Consider the following 23374-nt stretch of genomic DNA (forward strand, 5'->3'; position numbering starts at 1 on the left):
CGTCGGTCTTGCTTTATGTGCTCAGGTCATGTGACAAGCTAGCTGTTCCCCCGAAAATCTGCTCATGAAGAGAAATCACAGCAACGTGTGAAGAGGAACCCATTTAAACCAAATCAAACCCCAAACAAAGGGCTCACAGAAGTAAAATGATAACGGCACCAATTTGGAAGTGATTTATTGTGAGTTGGGAGATCCCAGTTTTCGATTTGGTTTATGAAATGGTTGATAAAAATGTGTGGGTCTGAAGAGAGGACACATCCCCTCATAGGGTTAATAGAGTCATTCCTATATGGGTTTATACCATTAAATGATGGGAAGAAACAAAAAATCTTCACCCTCACTTCAAATATAGGAGCTGTAATTGACAAACGGCTTCACAGTCGTTTGTGTAGGGGTGTTCAAGCATCTGTCTCTGGTTTTCATTGCAACATAACTCTTTAATTACTTAGGGCTATTGAACTGTAAATTGAACTATCTTCTTAATTAGATTTTTTAATTGTTCTCATCTCTTTAAAAAAAAAAAACCCGTCATTATGGAAATTTAAATCTGTGCATCACAGGAGTAGACCTGCCTTGCCAAGATGGCTGCCGTCCTGCGCGCCTCCACTAGGGGGCTCCAGAGCTCCACTCGTCTCAGCGCCGCTATACTAGAGCGCTGATCCAATTTATATTTATAACAATTGCATAAATAGCACTGCATCGCAATTAACCTATTTTTAAATACCATTTTATTAGGGCCGCCTCTGCCAGATAAAAAGGCGTTTAAAAATAGGCTAATTACAATACAGTCATTAAAGAATCAAACTTAACTCCTCACTTAGCTACTGTACAGTTAATGATTTTCATTACCTTAATGAAACTTAATCAAATACAAAGCACAACACAGACTGTTTAATCTGCGAGGGGAAAAGACTTTGCAGCATGTATGTGTGCATACATGTATGTATACATGTCTTCAGACAAAGCTGTCCGAGTCTACCTACTATAGAATGTATATATTTAGGCTTTACATTGTAACATTCAATTATTCTGGTTATCTTTATAGAAATTAGATCTGATTAATCTATCTTTAATAAGTGCATGCTATTCACAGCATGGCACATCCTTTTACTGTCAGCTTTGTACAGCGCCTCACGTTCACCAGATCTACCGGACGGACAGACATACCATTAAAAGCCATTTCCAATTCTGCAGAATAAATTATAAAATCACTACAATTTCTACGAGCGCAACCACTTGTAAAACTGCAACAGCCAGTGATCACAACAACAGTGATACAAATGTGTGCTTGAACAGTTATGGGATATTACCTTGGGTAGTTTTAGCTTATCATCTGTACAGTAACTAATACATGCATTAGGGAAATTGTATACAAAAATAAACCTGATTTTATTTAAATTCACTCCTTACGAGTATTTAATGTTCGGTTTCTAAAGGTGTCCCCGGCCCATTTATTTCCCAGGGTCTGGCTCAGGTTTAAACATGGTTAATGCAGGCATTTGAAGGCTATTTGCACATTTCCGAGTATCATTATTTCTATTCCCACTCCTCCCGGCGTCGGGGCAGATCGCTGTCTGTCACCGGCCGCTCGCCCGGGGATTTTGCTCTGCGGCTGCGCCGGGCCTTTGACCGCGGAGTGGACACTGTGCCGTGCGGTAGGTGGTCTTTCATGATGCAATTTTTATTACACGCCATCCTGTGCAGAATAGATAAATATCTCTGCTGCATCGAGCTAAACCCCCTTTTAGGCTTAAATCACAGCAATCCGATTATTCTGACTCACACTTCCCTATGTCTTAAGATTCCCGGCCGAGAATGTGCTTTTCTCCATTTGTTCTTTATGATGCTAATGGACTTCTATCTAATAAATCCCTGTAGATTTGAAGTGCATAGATGTTACGTCTTGCACACACACACACACACACACACACACACAGAGAATAGCCTGCCTTGCATATATGCATTATATTCAAGGGCAGTTGAGTCTTTTAAATCCACGCCAGGAATTTTTTATTTTAAATATCTATCTAAACATACATTAAGGAGCAGGAGAAGTGATGTCTAACAGAGGGTCTCTTGATTGTCCGCCTGGCTGTAGCTCACAGCTCATAAATATCCCTGGTTGTAACACCATGCAGTTCACGCTGGCTGTAGCTAAACACCCGAGAGCCAGAAAAACCCCTCGGACCAAGAGAGGGAGAGAGGGAGACAGGGAGGGGGAGAAAAAGCAAAAGAAAGAAAATAATCAGGCCGATCGTTTTACTGACCCAACAAACAAACAACACTGCCTCTATTCATGCTGGGGAATGTGCACTGTATCAGATTAAGTCAAATTAACATGCTTCTCAATGCATTCCTCGGATGACTGGCTGATACCCATGCCAAGGTTGGCTGCCATTTAAAATAATTCCTCTGTATTTCAGTATCTCTCCCTCTCCCTCTCTCTCTCTTCATTGCTCTTTACTGTTGCTCCCACACTTGACATCCATCATCTCTGCAGGCCTCAGCGGTGGCCCGTCTTCCTGTTGCCCAACTGAATGGACTTCCTCTCCCAAATGCCCCCAGAAGACCATGTAAAAGGGGGAAAATAACCCCAAAAAGTACAATAAAAACCCTTTGTGGACATATTGATCTCTCTTCACCTCACCATTGGTCGGCAGCAAACAATAGATTATCATCACCACCACCTTTTGGGATTTGATTTACACAACTATTAATACCTGGCACAGATTTTTTTTTGTGTCAGTGATAAACCGCACTACTGACTGGTGCAAGGAAGCCAAGATCACTTTATTCCTCTTTGATTTATCATTTTTTTATTACCTTGAACTCCCAACTGCATTATCTAAATTGCACGGTGTCTTTCTACGCAAGACATTGTCATTTTGCTCCCACTCCCTGATCTATACTGTTATTATTATTACGAATGCTATTGCTTATGACAGAAGTACAATCGTACACATTATTGACAGGGATAACGTCAGCAATAGTGTGTGTGTCAGGGTGTTATAATAACGTTAAAACACCACTAGTGGTCTATAAGGAAGTGAAAACGCGTTCTGCCAAAAGGTTAAAACTGAACGGCGACGGCATTAGATAACCATTTTTCTCTTTCCTTTTCCCCCCCGCACTTTGTGAGACTTAGGAGGCTTGCCTTTACATATTTAATACTTAAACCTGACTTTCTTAACCCGCAATCTTGCACAGGATCCCGAATTGGCAGGACTCGAGCACCTTCTTACAATATGAATAATTTCCCCGCATTAACATTGTGAGAGACGGATAGCCTTTTCATGTCTAGAGAATAGAGGGGGGAAATGACATTGTTCAATCTCGGGATGCACTTGGCTCTTTATCAGCCAGAGATCAAAATTTATTCCCTGGATGCGGCCTGCGACCTGTCTGGGACTCGGGAGTTTTTTTTTATAAGCCTAATTAAGTAACCGGGATGAAAATGGTGAAATAAGAGGCCAATTTACAACTCACAAAATGGGGAGATCAAATCAACTCACGAGCAATTAATGGGTTGAGGGAGAGAATAAAAGAGTCCGTGGCTATATTGAGGGCTTCGTTTAATGCTGTACTTTGGTGCCATAAAGGATTAACTTGAAGGTCATATGTAGCTGAAGATGACCTTGAAGTTTATAACTGTTCTTTGTAATTAATATAGCAACCTGACATAAGCAAGTTTCATACAAGAGAGGGAGCGAGAGAGAGAAAGAAAAAGTTCCTTCACTCCCCACTTTGATAATAGATCATGTACGCTAAGAGAAAAGTGGAGACATTTTCTTCCCAAGGCTATGGTCAGGGGCCAGGTGGCTAAAGCACACATTAGTTGGCTTATTAGGGTCGAAATGGCCAGAATTGGCCGAGTTTGGACTGAAACACGAGTCTCAGCAGATGTTTTGCTGTGAAAGAGTCTCCGCGGCAAATCGACGACAACACTGACTCAGATGTCAGAGGAAAGTCTATTGTCTTTTTCCGCCCTGTATTTTCACGCAGGAAGGTACAGATACTTATATCTCATAACTGTACGTCAGACCATTCAGACACCTTGTCCCCTTTCCTCCAGTGCGTCTCTGTTGTGGACAGAGCGAAAGGGGGTTTACTGCGCCTTTGAAGGGCTCGTCTCTCAGGGATGTTGGGTACACAGTGAGGCATGGAGGGACTGCTCGAAAGAGTGGGCCGAGAAACTGGGGGGATCACCACCACCCAAGTCCCAGCACTGTCTGGAATCGAGGTCCTTCCCGGTTCAGAGGGACAAGGACCGAGCCGGACGGTGCTTCGACACGCAGCCCCTCCAGTGCAGCACGAGCTACCTGTGGCGAAGCGTGTGCAAGATCTGTGTCTTCATACACACACTCACACACTCACCCGCACTCGTCATATTTATGAGCAATAACCCGGAGAAAGCAAACATCCGGCGCTAAGTGTTTACAGGGGGCTTCAAAGCGTGTCACGGGCCGAGGGGCGTTGGGCCGAGGGACGCGTGAATGCGCACTTGTGTAAGAGCTCCCCGTCCAGCTGCCAGCGCCGCGCTCTGATCCGCAGCTGTGTTTTCTTACGCCTTGTTCACACTGAACCCACCTCTAAACCAAATAAACCCAGAATACCAGGATTAGTACCAGATTCTCTTTCTTTCTTTTTTTCCCCTCTCTTCTCAAGTCACCAGTCGGGGCTCGTCGCGATCGGCCAACAGGGGGAGGCAGCGGCCCGCACACGTGCGCTTCCCCGGGTCAGCCTGACCGTTTGGAAGCAGACATTTTCAGGTTCCTTTCTGCTCCTCCGCACATTATTTCTGAAACAGCTCTCCCCCCCATCCCCCCCACACGCACATGCACTTCTTACACGCCAGCTTTCCGGCTCTAAGACAAATATACAACGCGATCGCTTTACAGTCTGTCATCCAGTCGGATCGTATGGGATAAACGCCTGTATGTGAGAGTCCAATAAAAGTGTATTTATTTTCGTACACACGCACAGATGTGTCTTTCTCCGCCGCACCGATACCTGCGCCTCCGGGACGTCAACACATACCCGACACCCGAGCACTTTCAAACCGAGTGGGGCTTCGCTGGAGAACACGGACACTTTTGTGGGTCAAATTAAAGCTTCTCTCAGGTTCAGGACAAGATGACACTATTTTGTTCTTCTTGCACTAGAACAGAATCCCCTAAATCTTTCAGGGTTGGTGGAGATCCTTGCAAACCCCTACCTTGAACACGTGTGGCGATTCTCCAACGGCTTTTCCTCTCCAGAAAGCTCTGATCGTTGAAGATGGGCTTTGTTAGCTGGAGCTTAGATGTACATGACACTGGAGAATACAACTGGCAACGCAGAGAAAACACACAACCATAAGAAAAATGGATCAATCAATCAATAAACAAATTCTGCAGCGGCGGAGGTTAAGGCAGAATACAATGGAGAGAATGTGGGTCAGGGAGTTGTGCGGTAGCTGGGAGCTGACACACACTGTGATCCAATATAAACAGAACAAGTCTGACCCCGCTGTTAGTCTGAACAAGCCTCTCATATTTATTAAATTGGTACTTGACCCCCGGGGCCGTGTTAAGAGTGAAGAAATCATTACGCAATGCCGCTTCTGCCAATAACTCACACAGTGGGTTAAACACTTCAGCAGCAGCTACTATGAACTGAGAATTAAATAGGAGATAACCAGTTGGGATAAAGCGTTCTGGTTTAACCCTGGCGAAAATCAATCTCTCGGCGTACCGGGAGGAATTTGGGACCGGTTGTGTGGAGCCTCTTTGGGCGTTTAGCGGCGGTTATTTATTGTGTTATCTTGATATTTTGGTCTTTTTGTGGTGTGGGTGATATTAAATATTCATATTCACTCGTCTGGAGGGGACCCATGAGCACCTGGCCTCGCTCTGAAGCAGACTAGTCGTACTGAGAGGCCTGCGCTAGGCCTGGCGTGAGGATTTCTCTGGGGTGGTGACGCTCGGTTGGGTCGAGCCCAGTCTGAAGTCCGGCTCAATCGGCGGGAATCTGTGCGGCTCTCTCCGGGCCGAGGCCCAAACAGGCACGGTTTCACAAACAATGTGTGTTAAGAGTAAACATATCACAGGAGAACACTTTCAAATGAAGGGTATGGATGTGTTGGACTACCACTGTGTGTGTGTGAGACTGTGTGTGTGTGTGTGTGTCGGTGTCTGTGTTTGTGTGCGTAAGAGTGTGTGTGTTTCTGTGTGTGCGTCTGCGAAAGTGTGTGTGTTTGCAAGAGTGTGTGTCTGTGAGTGTGTAAAACTGGACAGAGAGAGAGAGAGAGAGATGTAGACAGATAGATACAGAACAGACAAATAAAATGAGGGCTGAATTGCAGTCCTTTGCTTTACACAGAAACGATCTCTATGGTTCTGCAACTGCAGCCTTAAATCAGCAAGTTTTATTTAATTATTATTAAAAAAATCCTTTTAAAATGAAGTATAAAACATCCAGCAGTCTAATTCCATTTGACACATCACACCTGCAGCACGCAAAAGCATCTAAAACCTGTATCCGTTTCACTTTTTAAACCGTACAGAAATCGGCAAGATACAACCCGAACGGCAGCTCAGAAAAGAAAAAACTTTCCCTCTCTGCAGTGGGAGGGAGATAAAAGGAGAGATCAGTTTATGGCAGGAAGATTTAAACAGTGCTAAAACCCAACGATGAAGTGCTCCTCCACAATATTATTATTAATGTAAAAAATGTGTTAGTCTGTAAATGCATTGAAACCTGGTTACAATTAGAGGGCGATTTTCGAAAAGGTCAATGAATTCAGATAATATCCTTAGAGGAAGGCAATTTAATACCCTTTTTTGCTGAATTAATTAATTATAATATTAGACTCGCTCAAGGGGACCCTTTCTTGAGTGATTAAGTGAACACATATCTTTAAAAGACTTCTTAAATCTCCAGGGTTTTATACCTTTGAACCCAAGGTGCGCTATTAAAATATATATATATACATATGAAAAAAAATCATATAGGAACGTTAAGCCTTTTCACTTAACAGCCGAGGAAAGGTTATTTATTTCAAAGCTGAACGGAAGTTCTTGTAAACTTTCCGTCTCCTCTTTCTCCCGTGTATTTCTCATCTATGTAAATTTCTCTGACTGTTATTGAAATGCAATGAATATTTTATATATATATTTTTATATATATATATGGGGGGGAAACTCTCTGTACTCCCTGTTCTGGGCAGCATCCCTTTCTTAGCCACCATGAAACCGCAGTGCACTCTGGGAGAAGGCACCGCCCTGTGGTGAAAGTCTGGTCACAACTGGAGATGCGAAACACTGCGAGCCTGTTGTCCTAATTTGGCGGCTCAACGGCCCAATAGCCACTGCTGCCCAGACTGGACCTTGAGTGCTTGTGGCGGCGACATTGCCAATCAGGGAGACCATCTGCGTGCAGGGAGACCATCCCAACCAACAGCTCTCCGATGCCTTTTCCAAACATGGCGGTCGAGAAGCATCGATGCCAACGGAAACCCTTCACTTCACCCCGTTGGATATGGGACTGCTTTGCGTAGCCGATGGCCTATACACACAATAAGGCTTAGAGAATAAGGTTTTCATGAACGTAAACCATCAAATAAAATAAAAATAAAAGCTGTATTTCATATTAACTGTGTTTGGAAGCGAGAAGAAACAAAAAGTGCCGGTTTAAGAGCTGGCCCAGAACTTGAACATGATACAATAACAGATACCGAGGTCATTTCTCCGCGTTTTTTCTACAGTGACCGCAGGTGCCAGACGCTCCCGGGGCGAGAGTGCGCTCCAGCTCGACCTCTGACCCCCCACTCTTCGGGGGGCTGAGTCCGCGGGGGCCCGTGTCGGCGCAGCTGCGTCGGAGTCGCTCCCAAGTGCCCCGGTTGGGCCCCGGCCGCTCAGCACCTAGAAGGAGCAATCAGGACAGGAAGGCCGTCCGCCTCTGCTTCCTGACCACATGCACCATGATGTGACAGAAACAATAAAGAGGGGAGAGAGAGAAACATCCCACCCTTGGTCCGGCAGTAACCCCTCCTCCCCGAACGCGCTCCCTCTGGGGTTGAAGAACTTCTCACCGAACCATTTTAGAGGCCGTCTAGGGAAACGAGTGGCAGTGGCAGTTTGTGTTTGCCATTTGCCAGTATCCGTCAGGTGTTGTTTAACCCCTAGTCGCCTCGAGGTGGACATGTCCACCCGTCCACCGTCCCGAGTGATTGTTTTAGCAAATGTCTGACCTGAACTCGCTTCCCCTCTCGTGGGGCAGAGGAAGGCGCCCAGTCAACAAGCTGGAAGAGTGACATTGGAGACTTAGTGAAACAAAGCTGGTGAGTTTTCCTTCTCCCTCGTCCCCTTCCGTTTTTGCAGCTTTGGCACCTTTTCTTTAAAATAATAATAAATAAATAAAAATGTGCCAGATCAAGTTTCTTCCCCTGTTCATGATCAAAGTCGAATTAAAGCAAGTCTTGTTCCACACGGGGTGAGAAGAAGTGCGCGCACACACACACACACACACACACACACACACACACACACACACACACACACACACACACACACACACACACACACACACACACACACACACACATTCCGCCCGCAGCCGTGGTTTGTGAATTAATTTTCAGATGACGTTGTTGGTTTAGCGCGATCCTGCGATGTTATAAACACTGCAGCTCCCGAAGCGCTGTGGCACCATTCCCTGACCTTGCTAAACATTCAGGTGCAATTCATTATTTTGGCAAGATCTAGGCACTGTTTCGAACTGATTAGCTTCCCCTGGGGGCTTTGGACATTATTTTAAAAGCGCTCTCTCACCATGAATTTTAATAATTCGAAATGTATTGATTAATTATTAATTAAGGAACCTAAGTGGTGCCAGGTGGGCATAATTTCAAAAAGAGTTTAAAAAGGAGTCCGTTTGGGGGGAAAACACATCACAATTAGTTCGTTCCATGTAAAGCAACAGCAGAATTAGGGGCTTGTTTTCTCAGCTTGAGTCTGATGTGATAATTTTTTCATTAAGGATTTTTTCTTTTAAGAAATATTTCATGAAGCAGGACTCAGGCACTGTTTGAAAAAGATTAAAGTTAGGGCATTCCTCCGCTCCATTTCTTCACACTCGTAAAAACTGCACTTTAAAAAAAAATAAAACATTTTTTATGCGGTTGGCTAAGATACGATTCCGCATACCAGCTTGTTAATTAACTTTGCCACTCTGGTTTAATTGAACTGCTTTTACATTATTGATTAAATATATTTCGCACAGTTCCTTCCTAGTCCTATTTATAAGCAACCTTGGCAAATATTAAAAATGGAAAATATAGTTAATGGTAGTGCTGTAAAGCCCTACTGAAGGAGATACGAGGAAGCACGTTAAATACAATCTAAGGGAGCAAGGGCAGTAATAGACTGGTGGGAATGGTCATCTCTCTCTCCTGTAATGTATCAGATCTTCAATCATTAACATTATTTTAATAGTGTAACAGCAACAACAGCAGTTGTTTATTGTATGTCCCTGTCACAGGCCAGAAAGCTGGAGAGTGAAAACAGAGAAAAGGCCGCCCTTTCGTAAGTTAAGCATCAGTGCCAGTACGAGGGAAGGTCCGCAAAGGTTCAAAACTAAAACAAACCCTTGTCAGTTGAAAGGCAGCTTTGACATCTTGCAGGTCTCTGCTCGGAAAGCCCCAGAAACCACATCCAGTCAGATGAGCTGTAAGTACACTAAACCGATCCATGGTGTGCTAAGACTGGGGCTTTTTATTTATTTTTCCCCCTTTGAGAAAGAATGCCAGCTCCTTAAATGAAAACACCGCAATTACAAATTACTCGGCTGATTAGTTCTGACCCCCACATTTCCCACATGCATGAATATTCATTAAAAAGCCAGTCCGGTTTCTCAGATATTAATTATTTTTTTCTGACTGGATGGCGAATAAGAATGATTAATGGTTTTTTCACATGTACAAATTTATCATCCCAAGTAGAAGAAATGCTAATAAGGATCCAATTAAACACACAGTAGGGGAAGAGCAATGGGGGCCGGGCATTTCGCGAATCCCAAGACTGGCAACAAACCGCGGTTTGCCCGGCACGGCGGCGAACTCCAGTCGGGCAATACCTAATGCCATGGCTCTCTATACAAATACTATACATATCTTAATGTGCACAAGCACCATGTCAGTGTTTGTCTTGCTTTCTGTTTAAGTCCCCTGCGTACCAGGGAGTTTGGACCGATGTGTATTCTGAAAGGATCGTTAAAAGGTGGCTTGGTCGGACTTCCAGCCGGATCGAGGCCATGGTGCGGCCCGGCCAGAGGACAGGCAGGGTCGAGTGCTTTCTCACCACAGTGATGGCGGGGTCACCTCATGGGCACTAAATGGGTAATGTCATCTGGGCTTAGACGCTATTTTATGCCTCTGGTACCCACACCTGTTCAATCCGGTCTAGAAGAAGCTAAAATAATTTGCTTCCGTAAGATTGAGGATATGACTACAAACTCTCTCTCTCCCCTCCCCCATATTTTAAAAATGCAAATGTATTTAAATCTTTTTAAAGCTACACCACAGATGTACAGGTGCAATTAACTCAAATGAAGAGGGCAAGTGTAACCATTAGTTCGCTGTTAATAATCAGAGGATAATCAACTTCGATAACAAACAAGGTCGCATGTAATACAAATCTGAGCAACAAGATTGGATTAGCAACCTTTTCCCTTTACTGGCCATGATATGACCAAGTTTAAATGGATATACTTTTGTATACACTTCGAGCATTTATGATTCCATTAAGAAAACATAACCTGCGACACTTCAGAGATTTCAATTAAAATATTTGGCCTGTTAACTTTGTTATGGTTGCCTGTAACCAGACAGTACAGGAATTCAATTTATTGACCCTGTTTGTTGTTGTTATTAATATTAATAAAAGCCATATCTGTACCTAAGCTTTATTAAGAGCAGGAAATGGAAGTTGAAAGACAGAACTGGTAGTGTGATAAAGTGGATCAAGTTGGAGAATGTGTGTTGTGATTTTTCCTCCGCCATCTTTAATTCACACTACCACGTCAATCCTAGCCCACACACTATTAGGGTGGGATCTTTCACTGTATTGAACACGTGTAGGACGAGGGAGAGGACCGATCATCTGAACCCAATACTGCATTAGACAACCATCTCGCCTAACCGCCGGTGACCTCATGCAGAACTGCGATCTCGCCTGGGACGCCCGTGCTGAGCTTTTGAAACGTCACTGGTACAGTAAGTGCGTCGATATCGCCCTGATTCAGGTGAGCTAAATCTCGCCTTGTACCGAAAGATTAACATTTGTTCAGTTACATGCTTCTGTGCCACATACACAATAATTTTGCGTGTGCTAATTAACAATTAGCACAGAGTCTGTGGCTAATTGTGTTATTCCTTGTAATTAAGAGGCTAATTACTAGAATGTCAATTTAGATTTAATTACTAAGTGCTTTGTTAATTCCCAGCGCATAAGTTTTTTTTTTCCTTCTTCCCCCTCTCTGTCAGTCTCTTTTTCTTTTTTTTTCCTTCTCTTTTTTTGGTCTGAAATCTTTATGGCAGAGAGGTCTCACCAGTAAAAATGAGAGAATAATTAAAAAAAGAAGGGTTTCAGCTGCACAATTCTTGTATCTGCGGCACTGGGAGGCATAACGATTATTAAACACCTGGGCCTCAAATTCCTCTCTCGTAATGAGAAGCAAGAACCTACTTAAGTCCAACAGCTGTTTCTGAGGCAATATTTGAATAAAGCACACAGTGAACTGCAATCAGTATATTAACAACAACAATAATGAATATATATATATATATATTTTTTTTTCATATATATGGGCTACATCTGTAACCCAATTACTAGGTACAGCAAAAATGCATGCATGAAACACAGAGTAATATTTAGAATAAACACGGCTTGCTTATTCAATCCTTCAGAGACCGTTTTTAATTACTTGAAACAACAGTGCTGTACAACCGTTGCCTTCTGAGCCGGCGGTAACGGACACGTCTTCAGTTCGAGAATCTGAAGTGCTGCCCGGGACGCCGGCTATTCAAGTTTGACCTTTTCTCGAAAGCTATTGCAGACCCACGCAACCCAAAGAGATACTTCAAGCTCAACTCCAGCCGAGAACAAAGACCCCGGGGTCACAGGCAGGAACTAGGAGCAGCTGCCTTATTTAAAAACAGGAGGGATGTCTTTACACAAAGAGAGGCAGGGGAACAAACAACAACATGTTAGATCCTTCATGAACCTGTCTCTTTGTGTGTGTGTGTGTGTGTGTATCGTTTTCCTTGCTTCTGGGTAGCACTATGCACATCAAACCAGAATCCTGAAAAATATGCATAAAGGTAAGCGTGTTTTTTTCTCTTCTCTTTCGCCTCCGCCTTCTTTTCCTACAATTTAACTGCTTCGACTGTCATCCTAACTGCCTGGCTCTTTCAAACTGCTGCCAAAATACCATAAGACAGGGTATAATATATATAATTATACCCACTTACAGTAGCCATTATGCCATTGGAGCATTCCTTGGAAAATGACACACGACCTGTCAAGACTTCATTCACGCCATTAATAAGCATCATTAGTGTCTACTTTGAATACCCCTCTTGCACATTTTAGTCATTTCAACATGTCATAGATTTTAATTTGGGGCCAAAAATAGCTGCAAGGATATTATGCACTCTTTCAGGGAGTCTCTGTGATCTCTTAATGGGTGAGCGGCTCACGCTGTGACCTTGGCTTTTTATTGAAATTATTATTGAAATTATTATTTAAAAAAAAAAGACGTATTGTTACCAACACTATTGTTATTATTGCGAGTCTGAAATAATATTACTTGTATTTTAATCACACAAAATTGTACTTTTCAAAGTTCCATCTGTGTGTGTCTGTCAGCGCGTCTATTTGTCAGTTTGCGAGGAAAGTAAATTAAAGATTTATCTCCAAGTTGCAAAGTGAGACAGTGTCCCACAGGTACAAATCTCTCACACACACCACACACAAAAAATCTGATTTGTCTTTGATCTCGAGAAGTCATTAAACTGTGCTATATTGTTTACAAGAATGACAAGACGCTTCAGGCATTAATTAATTGTGAAAGTACAGAACATCAGTTAATTAACCATATCTGTTAAATACCTTGGCATTTTACTAATTCTTGACTCGCGACAGAGACTCGGGAACTCAGAGCAGCTGTCACAGATTTTCCTTTCAATAAAGGAAGGCTGTGGTTTAACCAGCTAGCAGACCTACATACAATCCCCAGTGCTGTTTTGGGGGGCAAATGAAAGGCTCCCCTGTGCACTTACATCGCAAATTGTGTTATGTGCTGCGAACAAGATGTTATTAGGTTAAAGGTAAATTGCCCCAGTTATGCAGAATCAGAGTAATTAGGTTAGAAGTGCAAATCAAACGCCGGCTGCCCGTGTCAGATTGTTTCCTGGGCCGGGTTGCATTTGTTCTTTGATTAGATCTTTGGTGGCACAAATGATGCATTCCAGATGTGCAACCTCAACCTCTGGCCAGATGTTGGGCAGGGGAGGCTGAGGGCGAGGCAGACTGGGGTTGTGACTGCAAGGGAAGCGTGGCGGAGATACCAGAGGAAGAAGAAGAGCGAGGATTTCTGCAGCTAAAATATATTAACGGCTCCTCTACCTGCTTCTCCACATTGTTACCAAGGAGAAGAAAGCTTAAAGATGGGTCTGAAACTAATACAATAAAGAAATGGTCTCCATGGCACTTTGTGCTGCTGAAAAAACGATTGCAAACATTAAGATTTATTTATGTACCACTGTCAAACGCCGCCGGATAATTAATATTCCTGAGTGATGACCCTTTTTGCCCATTTCCTCTCGTTAGCAAAATCTGAAAACAAGCCCCAGCAGAGTGACACAGCTGTTTCCATAAAACAAGTGATTAGATCAATTTAGCTCTCAAGTGAAGGAAGAGGAGCAATTACACCTGTAACACTTAACACCGCGCACTCACCTTTCCGCGAGTAATTGTCTGCCTCCGAACACGGAAGTGCGGATCAGAGCTGCCCGAGAGACGGGCCGGCGAGATGAGGCGAGATCTCCTATTTATGACGGCGTGAGGGCACACAACTGTTTAATAAACTGCTGCTGCCGAGGAAGGGACAGAGAATGGGCTCAAATTACTTTGCAATGAGAGGGAATGGAGGGAGAAAAACGAGTTGTAAAACGCTCGTTCTTGTCTGATCATCGGGGCGAAGCCCACACCGTTTAGAGGGTCCTTTCTACACGCAGAAACACACACTACGTCTGTGGGAGATCCTTCGAAGGGGAGGTTTGCAGATCAGCACGGACCCTCACCAAGAGGACAACCCAGAAACCCTGTCATAGAAATGGAATATCTCGCATTGTTTGAGCGAATGCAGTTTCTTTCTTTTAACTATTATATTATTATTATTATTATTCTGCTTTTGGTAACTGTGTTAAAATACTGACTTCATGTGACAACTTGCAAGTCCTTTGACCTGCAGCGTAAATATGTGTAGCAAAATCTAAATGTGATGGATGATGGCGGCCTTTAACGGGCAGGTTATTTACATGCATGCGTCCCAGTGACCTCACTAAGAGCTCGATCAGAACAGGACTGTGATGAAAATAAAGTGTAAAGTGGGAGAACAGTGCCATAATTAAAAATGCATTCGGCAGCTGGGCTATCGGACCCCGAGACTGTTTAGTCTGGACGTCAGTTGTTTTCTTTGCGTTCCTTGCCCCCGTTCCTGCATTCCTGGCAGGGGTATGACATCAAACGTTGTTGTAATCGGATTCTGGGTTACATACAAAATCAGGGGCTCATGATTCCATCACAGGCAGACCAGCCCAACCCTATCGGTGGCATCACAGTTGCATACGGAGTCAAAACCTCGCGGTGCCGAACCCTCTCTGTCTGGTTTAGCTTTTCCCACTACAGTCCCCCTATAGGGCAGACCAGAAAGTTCAGTTTCCAGCACAGTCTATCCCATAGACGTCTATGTCAATGAATGTTTATCCCTAAAAAAGGTAACCTAACAACAACTAGAGGAAACCTATGCGTTTATCTGTCTGGAAATATGTAATCTGTATGCATGTCGCTCCAAGCTAAGTAATCTTAGAAGCAGTCGAAGTCCCTTGAGCTTCTTGTTGAGTAAACAGCATGGAAGTCTGAATCTTCTCGTGCTATTCTGGCCGAGAACAGTAATAAGAGTAATTTGGTCTGCCTTCTGCAATTACTGAATTTTTAGCCGTGTTAAATAAACATGTTCCTGACAGCTTGGTGCACAACTAATAACATTTGTGTAAGGCTGCGAATTGTTCTCGGGCTGCCTTTTAATCTGTAGCACATGGCGGAAAGTTTGGCTTTCGGGAAACCCAAAACCCATCTGGGATCATCGCAGAGTCGGTCACAGAAACGTACTCATTGTGGAGAGGAAGAGGCGTGGGGGGGTGGTGGTGAGGGGTTCACGTTTGAATGGAAAAACAAGCTGTCAGGAAAATTGTTTCTTCCCTGACAAATTCCTCTCATTATGGCCAATTAAATTCTTACATTACTCATCTTGATTATTATAAATGTTGAGACCCGGGAAGCTATTACGGTGAGATCTCACGTCTCAAAAGCAATGAGAACGATATCACAATATTTATAATTGCATGTACCTTGCTTCAAACTGGTTACCTGCCATCACTCCACCATTGCAAATCACGGACTCACGACCGAAAGTTTTCCGTGACTTTGTCACTGGAGAATCGTCGGTCGTGTTCTCCTGCTTCTGAAGGCTGCAGATCCTAAAGTTCAGTTGGATGAGTTGGATCTGCAAACCTTCAACTCGGTAGCATAACCACCATAGTTTAAATGACAGGACACAGTCCAAGTTTCCTGGAGGGTATGTGATCTTTAAGGTGAGCAATTGTGAGATGGTATTCAATTCCTCTCCCAGCCAATAGCTGCTCACATTATTTCTTTATTTCTTTGCAAAGTCTATATCATAGGGACAACAGATAACATGCAAAAGACAATGGATCTAATTTGGGCAGTAAATTACTCTGCTTAGAAGAAAAAATCTCAGAGGCCAAGCAAAGGCTACAGGCCAAAAATCACAACAATTGAAATTATTTGTTTATACATACTTCCCTCTCTTTTTTCTTTCCCTCATGGTTTTATTTTTTAGGTCCGTTTTCTGCAGGATGATATGAAGGCGTCTAATTATGCGACTCCGGGCTGGAAAAGGCTGGTTCTCGCTGCAACTCCTTCTCACCTCTCTTCACCTCGTTCGGCACAGTTTGCTTTCGAACCCTCGGAAGAGGCCAGGAGAAATCAAACGCGGCGTGACACATCTTTAATCCCAAAACGCTGACATACCTGAAATCCTGCCCCGTTAGGAATGTTTTGAAACCCGCTTATGCATACAGGATTTTGCAGGCCTCGGCGTAATCAATCATGGGTCCGTTCTCGTAACTATAATTGCTCTGTACCAGGTGCTGGGATTTTGTTTGTGGCAAGGGATCCTTGCAGTTGGAGCCCAGTATTTAAAACAGACACTCATTCAACGCTGCTTGGGTTGGACCCTTAGCAGGCATGAGCGTGAAAATAAAATTGACCGCAGGCAGGAAATTTTCTGGATGCCTTCACTTGGCTTCAGATCGATGCTGCTGCTTCAGTTTCATGTTTTTTAAGCTGACTGCTACAACACTTAATAATATACGCTAATATTTGCTTATCTGGTCAACACAAAATAAAATAAAAAATGAAGACAAAAGCAGTTGTTAACTTTTCCACAAACCACAGCGGGTCCAGCTAGTCTTTTCACTTACTTAAAAATAATAATGTTACCTGCCATGAGCTTTGCAAACTCGCCCGGACTTAATTTGGATGTTCCCAGTGGTCCATCACCAGCATCCAACCCAACGCATCTCACAGCCTGCTAATTGTCCGGAAAACACGCTAATTCTTCATGGATACGGCCACTGGTATCCTTCTGACATGATTTTAATGAGCACCCAATTATGGCGCCAAGCCTAGGTGGCCCATTACATTGTAGCCTGTCCTTTCGAACACTCTGGCTAGCGTGAGGAAGTGCTCTAGACATCACAGTCTTTCTAAAACTTAATTAAGGAGCCCATGAACATCTTCATCACATGGTGTAGAACAACTCCCTACAGTTCTATAGTAATGGAAACATGTGTCGCCCGCTTTAATACCACTGTCTTTACCATCAAGGTAATCTGTAACAGGTGCCCAGAGGGAGTTCATTTCATCACAATATCGATCATGAAACTAAGAACCATCAGCTGGGGCTCAACACTGTCCTCGTTAGGTTTAACTTGATAGATAGCCGCCCACACCAGGATAACGGCAAGTCCGGGTGTCCATTCACTCAACTGGAGATGCAACCTGTCTTCTTTGATTTTGATTAAATTGGCATCCATATAAATGCAGATGGAGAAAGTAGTACAAGAGGGGATGCAAAACTTCACAGAGCTCCTGAAATCATTCAGTTACTCTTCTTAAATAAACAGCATTTCATCTCAATGTAACAATAGCAGCCCTTCCAGTCACCCAGCGAAGGCAAGTCTTTGTTATCGTTCACAACGCTTCGAGCCAAAACCGACTGCTCTCCTGTAACTGGGACCACACACTCGGAAACAGATGGCTTGCAGAGAAGGCATCCTCTTGTGATAGGGAAGCGCAGCGCCATTTCCCAGGGTACCTCTGTGTTTTCTGATTACTTCAGTGTGCCGTGCCAAGGGAGTAGGAAACAACTGTGCGAAGAGGAGGCTAAACAAAATATCAAAGCAAGAGCCTACGGTTAAGATCGCAGAGGCTCGAGCGGGAAAAACCTTATATAAGACGATATTGACAGAAATCACAGGGATGACACTCACAACACTGTCGAGACTGAAGTACGTATAACGTTTTGAAGATAAAGTTTATTCTGGTACAACCCAGCCCTCATCCCTCCATCTTTGTGTGGCGAACACACATAATGGGTGTGATTTTCCTGCCATGGATGGGTTTCTTATTTCTGATTAACATCTGTTGACATTACAGTTATTTTGACAAAGAAATGGCCATGTTCTCCGCCATTTCCATCAGTTTTTGTGCCAAGGGGAAAAACAAACAGGTCTGAAAAACAGAGAGTGAGAAATGGAAGGGATTGGTGTTTAGGAAGATGGAGGACCGAGGTAAACATTTGCACGTTAATTAAACCCGAGGAAATCTGCAAACTCCACTGGGCGACGGAGGTCACCGTACTCCGATTGTAAACAAGCGAATCAAAAGGTTAAAGGATTAGTGATAGATCAATAAGTATTAATTACAGCCGTCATTATCACTCCTCGGTTTGTCCACACTTATGAACTTGGTTTTAAAGGTCATCCGTTTATTAACTAATTATGTGCTTCATCGGGCGGATTTCAAATTCTTCAACGCCAGAGGGTTTACAGATCCTAAAAACATAGGCCCATGCTGAAGCATTCGCCCGGTATTACAACATTTTTTGTTAATGAAAGAACATGCAAACACATTCGGTTTCTAAAGATCGGGACATTCTACACAATGTGGCGGTATGTGGGGTCCATTACAAAATGTCATTGTTGAAATGGACAGAGAGACAGACAGAGATATAGATGGATAGACTGACCGAGAAATAGAGATAGATAGATAGACCAATAGACAGATGGACACACAGACAGATAGTGTCATGGGCGGGGCGTGACGTCAGTTTATCACTTTGTTGATTAATTAATTATTATATTATATCACTTAACTAATTATAATGTGTGCACTTTATTTTTCACGATTTTGGTTGTTTTCACTTATGAAGTCTGTTGTTTTCTTTCTTCCTTATATTGTTTGAAGCACTTTTCTTCTGTTATTGGTTTATTTGGTTTTATTGATTGTTTGTTTCGAGTAAAGGAGGAAGAGCCAGTGCTGGGGAGGTGAAAGAGGGAGACCTTTGGAGCTGGATCATTTGTTCCATTTAACGGATTACAAATAATAATGCGGAGCTGCAGCCTGAAGACTGAGCAGCAGAGAATGACGGCATGGGCTTCAGGCAGCAAGTCTATGGGTTTGGTGTCTGTGGTCGCGTAGCGAGGGTGCAGTAGCGGTCATTTATTAAAAGAACCTGAAGAGACTTTCGACCGGCAATTAAGAGATCTAGACAGTTGTATTTGAGAACGGCTTTTATTAAATCAGCCAGATCATTCTCCTGGTTTTTCATCTTCTTTCTTGGGGATTATTCTGTGCAGAGATATTGACATTGATTACTCAATCTGTAGGACTGCCAATGTGACTGGTTGATTTAGGAGTTCTAACTCTCTTCTCACCTTAATTTCCTTTGTTTCCAGTTTGTCGGTGCTCGTTGGCCAAGGAAGCGCCGGCCGAGTTCCTGGGGGGGAAGAGACACCTGGGAAAACTGTGCACTTACCCGGAAGGCTGAGTGATGCTTGTGTCTGTGGGAGTAAAGAGGGAGAAGTAACATTAGTAATTTTTAGGATATTGCAATTGAGTCATTTTATAGTATTAGTATTTTAGTCTGTTTTAGTAGTTTTTCTGTTTTTTTCTTTTTGTTCTTTTTTTGTGTGTTTGGGGGGGGTTTCTTTTAATATTTTTAGTGCCGGGGATTAAAGGCGGTTTTAGCTAGGTTATTTGAATTTACTCTTTTGTAAATTCCAGGACAGCCTTCGTGCCCTGCCTGGACCTGTAATTATAAATACTGTTATTATTGTTCTTCCTGCTCGTGTGGAGTTTGTCTTGGGATTCTGTCGAGCCTGCTCGGGGAGAAAAGTGTGGGTGACACGAGCTCCTCCCTCCTTAATCAAAGGAGGTGGCGTGGTCATGCGTAGTCGCCCCCTAATTACCCACTAGGTGGTGACAATAGACCAATAGACAGACCGATAGACCAATAGACAGATAGACAGACCAATAGATAGACAGACAGACAGACAGACAGACAGACAGATAGACCAATAGACCGATAGATCAACCAATAGATAGAGCAACAGACAGATAGACCAATCAATAGATAGACAGAAATATAGACCAATAGACAGACAGACAGACTTTTTTTGCACTTATGTTGTAAGTTGTCCTGGATAAGGGCGTCTGCCAAGAAATAGAAATAATAATAATAATAATAATAATAATAACAGATAGACAGACCAATAGACAGACAGACAGATAGACAGATAGACCAGTGGACAGACAGACAGACAAATAGACAGACAGAGAGATGGATAGATAGACCGACCGACCGACCGACCAACCAAGAGACACATACAATTAATGGAGGTTGCAGCATGTGATACAAATTAGACTACTGTTGCTACAAAAGGGCTAATCGGGCATCTTTTCATTGCTATTTAATTATCTTATGCCCCCCAAAAAAGAAAATCATTGCATTTCCCTGTGTTTTTTCCTTTGCTGTGCATCGGGTTAATTAAACATCAGGAAGCGCAGATGACAGGTGACTATAAGGCTTATGTCTATGTCTATGTTCTTCTGATGTATTCCCTCAGTCTTTAAAAAGCGCATCATTCCCCCCCCCCACCCCCCGCCTCAAATAACTGCCTAACCTTGGAAAGCGACTAAACACTATTAACATTCGGTGACACAAGCCTGTTAAAAAAAAAAAAAAAAAGGATAACCCTAAGCCTTAGCATTTAAATTCAGATCCACATGAAATATGTCTAAAAAAACGCCACTGAATTTTTAAATCGAAAACGAGGGAATTTCTCTGGAGCCAAGGACAGGTTTGAAATGCGTTTTAATTGCTCCCAGGCTGCCTGCGAGAAAGATGGGTAATAAACTCCTCATCAATGGTCTGGAGGTGAGGGTCGCCACCGAGACTGTGATATGAAGGGGAAAAAAACAGTATAACAGTTATATATATTTATATAGAGTCGGTCTTGATAGCAGTAATATTCACATATGCTCTATCTTGAAGGAATAAAAGGTATATATTAAAGCTGAATTTAAAGCGGAAATAATACTGGTGACACCCTTTAGAAATGGATCGATTTGTTAGTAATTTCTTCCACTGAGACATTTCTCCTGGTCTACAATACAGAGTGTGTTCATTCTGTCAGGGAAGTTATTGGATGGTGGAAATTAATTGAATTAGATTGAATTGAATGTTGTGGATGTGGGGGAAATATACGACAAAGCATAATGGCCATCACTCGATGAATCTCTTTAAATTAATCTTCAGATCATATATCTATATATATATATAGATATGAGAGAGAGAGAGAGAGTTTCTACCCGATCAGGAGTGCAAAAAGAGTATTTAAAACAGGTTTGTATGTTCTCTCTTCTCAGGCACATGCCAGCAAGTATCACTTGTAAAAAATGCAACTGCGCACGGCCCATGACGGAGGGGAGAAGGACCCCCCGCGTGCCGTATATCTGCACAGATCCAAATCCGGTGGCTTGTTCGACATGTCTACCTTCTCCTTCAGGTCTCCTCTAGCCGCCGTGATTGGCAGGGATGTTAAGTGGCATTTGACACCTAAGAGGGTGAAAATTTGTGCGAGTGGGCGGTAATGAATTGGAGATGTCTGTGCAATTAAAATCACTGTTAATTTCTCCGGGGAATACGAGCCAGGGCCGCGTGAATCACGGGGAGAGAGATGAGTCACCCTGCTCCTCTGCTGGGGGGCTTGCAGAGTGAAACATTATATACTTTTGTATGTATGTATGTATGTATATGAAATAAAAAAAAAAAAAAAACATTCTCTGATATCACTGGTTGTGATGATCTGGTGTCGTAAAGCCAATTGGACCTCATTCATACTTTTGGTGTGCCGATTATTGATAAAATGCATATATCCATATTAAAGTATGTATATATATATATATATATATATATACCATGCCCTGCCACATTAAACTGAACACAAATAGTCTAACTGCTCATATGTACTGTATCTGTATAAAAGCAAGAATGATATCTGGCACAATAACACTCACAGATACTGCAAGGCGCGAAGGCCCAGTTTATACTGTAAACTCAATAAAAATACACAGAAGGGAACCGATCGAGAGCTGGAAACCCCCTCCACCCCCATCCCTGTAGCCGTGCCCATGTGCTTGGCTTTGTCAGAGTTTCCTCCGGTGAGTCACCAGCAGCAGCGGCGACAGGATGCGTGGAACCCCGATGACCCGGTTCAGGCCGGCCCACTGCGCTGCGCTGCCGGCCACTGTCAGGAGAGCGGTCCCTGGGGGGGGCTGTGACTCAGCATCACTGCTTCCAACAGGCGGATCAGAACCAGCCCGGAAAGTCAATCACTGGGTCACCAAGAACAAAGGGCTTACACATCTACCCTGATTCAATCAAAGGCTTTTTCCAGGGTCTCTATACATGCTTTACCTCTGCTGAGCTATACCTACTTCTCATTTACTAAAAACCTTCCTTTTTGTGCTAACGTTGCATTATTTTTTATCTCAAGTGGTGAATTCAGCATATGTTTGTGCCTCTTCCATCTTATGCTTGGTGTTTGACCACAGTGGCAATTCCCTCTTACTCAGGACTGTTCAACGCCAGCTGTATAACTCTGTACATCTGGAGTCTGACAGCGTTTACTCAGAGAGTGAAACACTATAATCTAACTTCTGCAAGGCTGCAAAGCAAATAACTGCTGCACAAAAAAAACAAAAAACAAATCCCTCTTGACTCTCAAGTGCGGCAGACCTTCACAAAGCATCCTGGCGGCTTGGAGGCGGACGAGGGAGGGAGGGGCCCTTGCCCTGCGCCTGAGTGCTCTCCTCCGGGGCAGAAGTCGAACCCCCTCCAAGAGTCCTCCACTCAGCAACGCGACTCGAGCAGCGGCCCCCTTCTCGGTATCGGATATAAAATGTGGGTGCTTTTTGACTGAAGCGTGTTTAAATTGCCTCCCACTGGCATTCATATTACAGGTCGCCTTTCTTCTGTTGAAGAGCAAGAGGGGGAAAGGAAAAAAAAAGTGTATCCATGGCCGCATTAATGAAATTCTACTGTCCCTTTCCATTCTCTCCACCCGGCAACCCCCCCGCCTCCCCCCCAACCAAAATAATGAGGCAAAGTCATCTCTTTGAATTCCCGCTGGGGGTACCTGCTAAGCACAAAGGCAGTGGGGAGCTATTTTTGGAGTCCTTTTTTTTTTTTTTTTAATTTATTTCCTTGATTTGGTGATGATAATAGTAATTGTGCTGTAGGTGCCGTATTGAAATTAACTGCCAGTCCTGTGACGCTATCGGAGAGAGAGATCGCTTTCCAAAAGTGCCGTCCTTTCTTCTCCTTTTCTCTCTCTCTCTGCCGACACAAAGGCCAGTGAACCAGCTCTTCCTGATTTTGTTGAGCTTATTCAAATCAGGTGTTT

This window comes from Amia ocellicauda, chromosome 5 (assembly GCF_036373705.1).
Source record: "Amia ocellicauda isolate fAmiCal2 chromosome 5, fAmiCal2.hap1, whole genome shotgun sequence".
Taxonomy (NCBI): Eukaryota; Metazoa; Chordata; class Actinopteri; order Amiiformes; family Amiidae; genus Amia; species Amia ocellicauda.